A 6,686-nucleotide genomic window follows, 5' to 3' on the forward strand; every position below is an offset into this window, starting at 1 on the left:
AATTACTAGGTCCTACCCCCACAAGGGGCTTGGTGGGCATGTAACTCTGGGTTAACGCCCTGTGTAGCTAGTATGGTCCTTAAAATCTCTCAAGATTACTGTGTCCTGATTAAGCTCCTTCCCTGAGTATTCTATCACCCCACAGATTCTGTAGAACAGTTCTTTGAACAAAAACAACAACCACACAGGTACAAAAGAGAGCCTGTGTCCCTGACTCTAGCAATACTTCTGGGAGTGGGGGTGGCTCCGGGAGTAGGAACTGGAACAGCAGCCCTAATACAAGGACCACAGTATTATGCAGATTTATAGATGGCTGTAGATGAGGATATTAGGGAAATAGAGCAGTCAGTTACCCACCTAGAGAAGTCCCTGACCTCCCTCTCAGAAGTAGTATTACAGAATAGAAGGGGGCTAGATCTGCTTTTCCTCAAGAAAGGAGGACTCTGTGCAGCTCTAGGCGAAGAATGCTGTTTCTATGCTGACAACTCGGGGGTTGTTAGAAATTCTATGACTAAACTCCGCCAGAGGTTAGATAAAAGACAAAAGGACCATGAATCCAAACAGGGACGGTTTGAAGGGTGGTTTAATAAAACCCCATGGCTAACTACCCTAGTGTCCACCCTAATATGTTCCCTAGTTATTTTTCTCCTTCTTCTAACCTTTGGGCCATGCATCCTCAACAAACTGTTACAATTTATCAGGGATCGATTATCAGTAACTCAGGCTTTGGTCCTTACTCAGCAATATCATGCTTCAAAAAGAACAAAAGATCTATAGATTTTAGGATTAAAATCTCACCATAAGAAAAGGGGGGAATGATGGATTCAAATCAAGTCCCCCAGAATGATGGATTCAAACTAAGTCCCCCAGGCCTGAGAAAAATTGTACAAGGAAGTAAAAATGAAAAACAAATTCCTACTGCTGAGAAAGAGCTGACCTTGTCATGTTCCTTGCCCAAGCTGGAAATCACCCGAGAAATCCCCCTCCTACTTCTGCTTTTCTTAGCTTAGGAATCACTTGTGGTTTGTGGTTTTTGCCTTTATAAGCAGCCTGTAAGCTGAGCTCGGGGCTTCTCCTTTCTGAGTGAGGCAGGAGCCCGTCTGCGCAGATGTAATAAAATCCTCTTGCTTATTGCATCTCCTGGTCTGGAGACTGAGTTATTGGAGTGAGGCCTCCCGTGAATGTTGGGTACCCCAGTCTGGGGGTCCAACATCCCTTTAACTTTCAACCACTTGATAATCAGAGAAAAGATTATTTTGATGAAGATCAAATTGAATTATCTGGTTAACATTAAATTTACTGATGAAATACTGTTTATCCTTAAAGAGCAAAGATTTTTTATCTAAAATTTCCATTTAAGGACTAGGGAAATGTCTTTGTGGGTAAGAACACTTGCTCTGTGAGCATGAGGTCTTGAATGTGAATCCTAAGAACTCATTGAAAAAGTCAGGGTTGGTTGCATGTACCTTCAATTGAATTATGGCAGGACCAGAGACAGGCAGATTCCATGAGCTCCCTGAGCATCCAGCCTAGCTGAATGGACATGGATGAGCTTCCAGCTCAGTTAGAGAGTCTTTCTCAGGATAGGATAGTAGGAGAGAGAGAGAGAGAGAGAGAGAGAGAGAGAGAGAGAGAAAGACTTGTACACACACACAGACACACACACACACTCACAATTTCTAGTCAACACTGTAGTTTAAATTCTAAGAAATTCAATAAGGCAGAGAAGTAAAAGGTAGAAAAATTGGAAAGAGGTTGAGGTGTAATTTTATTTCTTGTAGTGCAGTATACAATTTTAAAAATTATCATGAATATACCAACTAGAAAATTAAATTATAAATGAATTCTCCTTTTAAAGATGAAATGGTATTCCATTGTCTATTTTCTTTAACCATTTGTTAATAGACAAATAGGGTGATTTCACTTTGGACTAGTGTGAAAAATACTTAAATAACAATAAAAGTGCAACTATAAGAGCTGTAGAGATGGTTCCGTGGTTCAGAGCACTGGAGGCTCTTGAAGAGAACCTGAGTTTGGTTCCCAGAACCCACCTGGCAACTAACAACTGTCTGTAACTCCAGTTCCAGGGAATCTGATGCCCTCTTCTGAAATCTCCAGGCATTGCATGACATGGGTGCACTTACGTACATTCAGGTAATACATTCATGAACATAAAATAAAAATAATAAATATAAAAGGAAGAGCAACTATCTCTTTAGTATTTTAGTTTAATTATGTATAAGGTAATAACTTTAATTTCTGTAATAATAGTGATTTTTAGCATTTTACATAATTTTTGGTCATCTATAGATTTTCTCTTGAGAAGTATATGTTCAAAGTGTTTGATCATATCTAAAAAAGTGTTTTTGTCTCCTTACTATTAAGTTGCTATACCACAAGGATATAATGAATAATATTAAAAATATGGAGGTATTGATCATTTCTAACAGTTTTCTGGTGGAATTTTTGGAATCTCTTACATACAATATATCATCTGCCAATAGTGATAATGTGACATCTTCTTTCCAATTAGTACTCTTAATTTCCTTCCCTTGTCTTATTCCTCTTGCAAGAGTTTCAAACACTATATCGAAAAGGAGTGGAGATAGTGGACAGCCCTGTCTGTTTCCTGATTTTAATGGGAATGCTTCTAGTTTTTCTCCATTTAGGTGATGTTGACTATGGGTTTGTTATATATAACTTTAATTATGTTGAGGTGTGTTCCCTCAAGACCAGTTCCTTACAATATTTAGCATGAATGAATGTTGGATTTTGTCAAAGACTTTTTCTGAATCTATTTAAGTCCATTCATATGTTTTATTAAATTATTGATTTACATGTATTGAACCATCCATGCATCTCTAGAATAAAGCCAACTTGATCATGGTGGATGATATTTTTGATGTGTTTCTGAATGTAGTTCATGAGTATTTTGTTGAGTATCTTTGCATCTATGTCCATTAAGGATATGGGCCTATAGTTTTCTGTTTTTGTTGTTGTGTCTTTACCTAGTTTTGATATTAGGGTGATACTGGCTTCCTAGGAGAAGTTTGGGAGTTCTCCATCTGTTTCTATCTTTGTGAGTACTTTAAGCAGTATTAGTCAGAGATATTTTATTTAGTTATGAAGTTTTCTATTGCTGTTCCATATTCCTTACTTACAATGGGTCTGTTTAATCTGTTGATCTCTTCTTGATTTAACTTTGGTGGTGTCCATGACTTCAGAAATTCAATCATTTCTTTTAGAATTTTGAATTTAATGGCATAAAAAATTTTAAAGTAGTCCCTTATAATCTTTTGGATTTTTTAATAGCACTTGTGATGTTTCCCCTTTTGTCCCAAAATAACACAGGCCAGAGATCTTAATTATCTCCCAGAATTGGAAGATAAGGTCCTACTGATGAAGGTGGGATATACTTCAGTCACAAGCTTGGAGCAATGTAGCAAAAAGTGACTTGGAAGCCTTCTACCTGAAGTTTAACTTCCATAGGTCTGGAGGATAATATGCAATCTTCTAAGGGAAAAAAAAAATCAATCAGTGGTCCAACCCTAGCTCTAAATCCTAATACCTTAATGACCAGCAGGGTAAACTACCTCTACTGCTGTGGTAGTGGCACTTTTGTGTCTTTGGGGTAATCAACAGCAATCTAATTGGGCTTAAAACCCTCTCAATGGGAGTGAACTCACAGGTGGAACTGTAAACACAAATACACATGGCTAGAAAGGTCATAGATCCTACAGAAAACCGTATTTCTGTCATATCTCTAGGCAAAGGAAATTTCTTACCATATTCTAAACATGGATCCTTGTATTTACAGACAATTATACTGTAAACCACCAATCAAAGAAACTTCCTTTTCCAACAAATGGAGACTACTGCACAACCCCACAACTTGTCAGGCACAGACAATATGCATATGAATGATGCCCACTCCTAGGTGACATGTCTACAGTGCAACTTCTACACCTAAGACCATGGAACTTGGAGTAGAGAGAAAATTAGTGCATCTCTCAACTCTCACCAGGAAAGCCACCTTATACAACAGAGTGCAATGCACACAAGTGGTCACAACTGGCCAGCTTTTAAAGAATAGGATCCTGCAGAGTGTGTGGTGTCCCTGAATAGGATTCCTATATCAAACCTCTCCTGACCACAACTCAGAAACCATTGTGGAAGAGTGGGCAGAAAGATTGTAAGAGCCAGGTTTGGTCCATGAACATAGGGAAGCTGAGGTTTTCAGGCCACTGAAAACTTGTACATATGAACTTATGACAATGGTAGCATCAAGCACAGGACCCATGCCAACTCAATCAAACAAGGGCTTAGAGTGGAGCAAAGGAGATGGGTGGTGGGTCAGCCTTAGTCTAGGAACTACTGGAGACTGATCACTACTGGATGAGAGAGTATAGGACATACCAATAATCTATAGATAGGCTGACTAGATTCCAGTGGATGAATTTGCACTGAAGGACATCTGGGTAAAAGGACATCTGCTTGGCTTAATAGGACTTAACATGTATAGTGGAGTACATGAGGTACAGTGAGGGGTGGGGGGCCATGGATGGGGAAGGGGGACCTAAATTTGGTTGAGAACACTTCTATGAAATGTACAAAGGCTCAATATATTTTTAAAATTATGGATATATACTGATGAACAAACAACTCAACTTAATTCATAAAGAAATAGAAAAATCTGGAGAACCAGATGATTTAAAAATTATAACATAATTAATGGTATTGCCAAGATATTATCACTGAGATTTATATCACACTTTCTATGAACACAATTATATAGAACATCTCTGCTAATTGTATTTATCACCTGGATCTTTAAAATTTTTCAGGCATAAAAATAAAGTCTGCAGAAACACAATATCAACTTTACTTCAAAAAGATTGAAAAGGGCAGAGAGGCAGAAATTTGTTTCTACCAACATATACTCAAACCTATCTCTCATATACAAACTTGTTCTAAGCATATGGATGTGCCTACTCCTAGTGATATTGTGAAATAATACAATGAGAGACTGGGTGTAGAGAATAGTATTGTCTGAGGTCATTTATACCTTAGATATAAAGATAGCTCTGACTTGGGCAAAAGAATCTTTTTCTTTTGGCTTTATATTTTGCTCTACTTCTAGCAATGAATAAGTGCTCCTATCAGTCAGTCCATATCTTTGCTAGTATTTGCTGCAGTCAGTGCATTATATTTGAGCTATTCTTTTTCAAAATTTGTAATTTGAAAATTTCATGCATGTATACCATATATTTTGATCATGTTGTCAAACCCCTATTCTCCCTTTAACTCCTCTCAGACCACTGCCTGTCACATCAACCTCCAGTTTTATTTCTTCTTTCATAGCCCCCAGAGTTCAGTCAGTGTTGCTATCCTTATGTGCATGTGTGTAGGGCCATCCAATGGAGCATGGACAACCTAACAATGGCCTAACAATGATGAAAACTGACCCCCCTTACCCCCACAGCCATTAATAGGCAATGCTCTGCAGCTAGGGTTGGCTCTTCCAGAGTGCCTCCCTAGTCCATGTTGGAATTTTGACTGGCTTGGACTTGTGTATGTCTTGTATAGGCAATCACAGCCATAGTGAATTCATGAGTTCAGTGGTACTAACTTGTCCAGAAGATGGTGTTTTGCAAGAGTCCTCTAACTTCTGCATATTACCATCTCTCCATCCTGTCTTCAGCAATGTTCTCTGAGCCATGTGGGAAGGAGGCATAATATCGCTGTCTAATTTGTGGATGAAAATCCCACAGTTATTCATCTTCTGACTCTGACCAACTGGGGGGCTCTGGACTAATTTTTATTTTCCTATTTTTTTTAAAGTAGCTTTTTCAATGAGGATTGACAGCTGTACTAATCTATGAGTTAGAAATAAGTATTCAGAAGCTAGTTCGGTACAGTTTCAGTTAGGACCTCCCAGAATGTATGACTTCCCCTACCATGGATTCTTGACAAGGTTAATGGTAACAGGCATGAATTCAGTCCAGTATAGTGGGTCTTAAATCCAGTCACAATGTTGTTATTTACCTCCAAAGCAGTCATGCCACTATTGTACAATGGCTTATCTTTCCCAGTAGATCAGTATTTTAGCTTTCAGGGTTCACAGATGAGTAAGAGTATTGATGAAATTTACCCCTCAGCAGCCTTTATAAACCTCCCAGCACTATGAAACCTAGCCAGTAGACAAGAGTTTTCCAAGCCATCACCAGCTAAAGTTTTCCAGGTCTGTGAACCAGGTGTGCAGTATCTTCATCAAATCTTGGTATTTGTCCCCTAGAGTGTTTCCTAAAGCAATGGAAAATAAAATTTCAAAAATTAAATAAAAATAGTTTTTCTCAATTTGTATTTATCAAAATTCTAAACGGAGTACATGTACATGACTAATATCAAGCCCTAATCTTTTGATGATAGATGAATATTTTAATTATATACCAAGATAGCTAATGTAGACCTGCCATATATACCACAATGATTTTTTAAAATATATTTTATTACTTTTATGTGGATGAGTATATTGCTTGCATGTGTGTAAATGCACCTGTGTCATGCAATGCCCATGGAGGTCAGATGAGGGCATCAGATCCCCTGGAACTGGAGTTACTGATGGTTGTTAGTCATCATGTGGGTGATAGGACTTGAATCTGGGTCCTCTACAAGAGCAGCTAGTG

The sequence above is a fragment of the Nannospalax galili genome, unplaced genomic scaffold (genome assembly GCF_000622305.1).
Source record: "Nannospalax galili isolate Female #2095 unplaced genomic scaffold, S.galili_v1.0 scaffold293, whole genome shotgun sequence".
Taxonomy (NCBI): Eukaryota; Metazoa; Chordata; class Mammalia; order Rodentia; family Spalacidae; genus Nannospalax; species Nannospalax galili.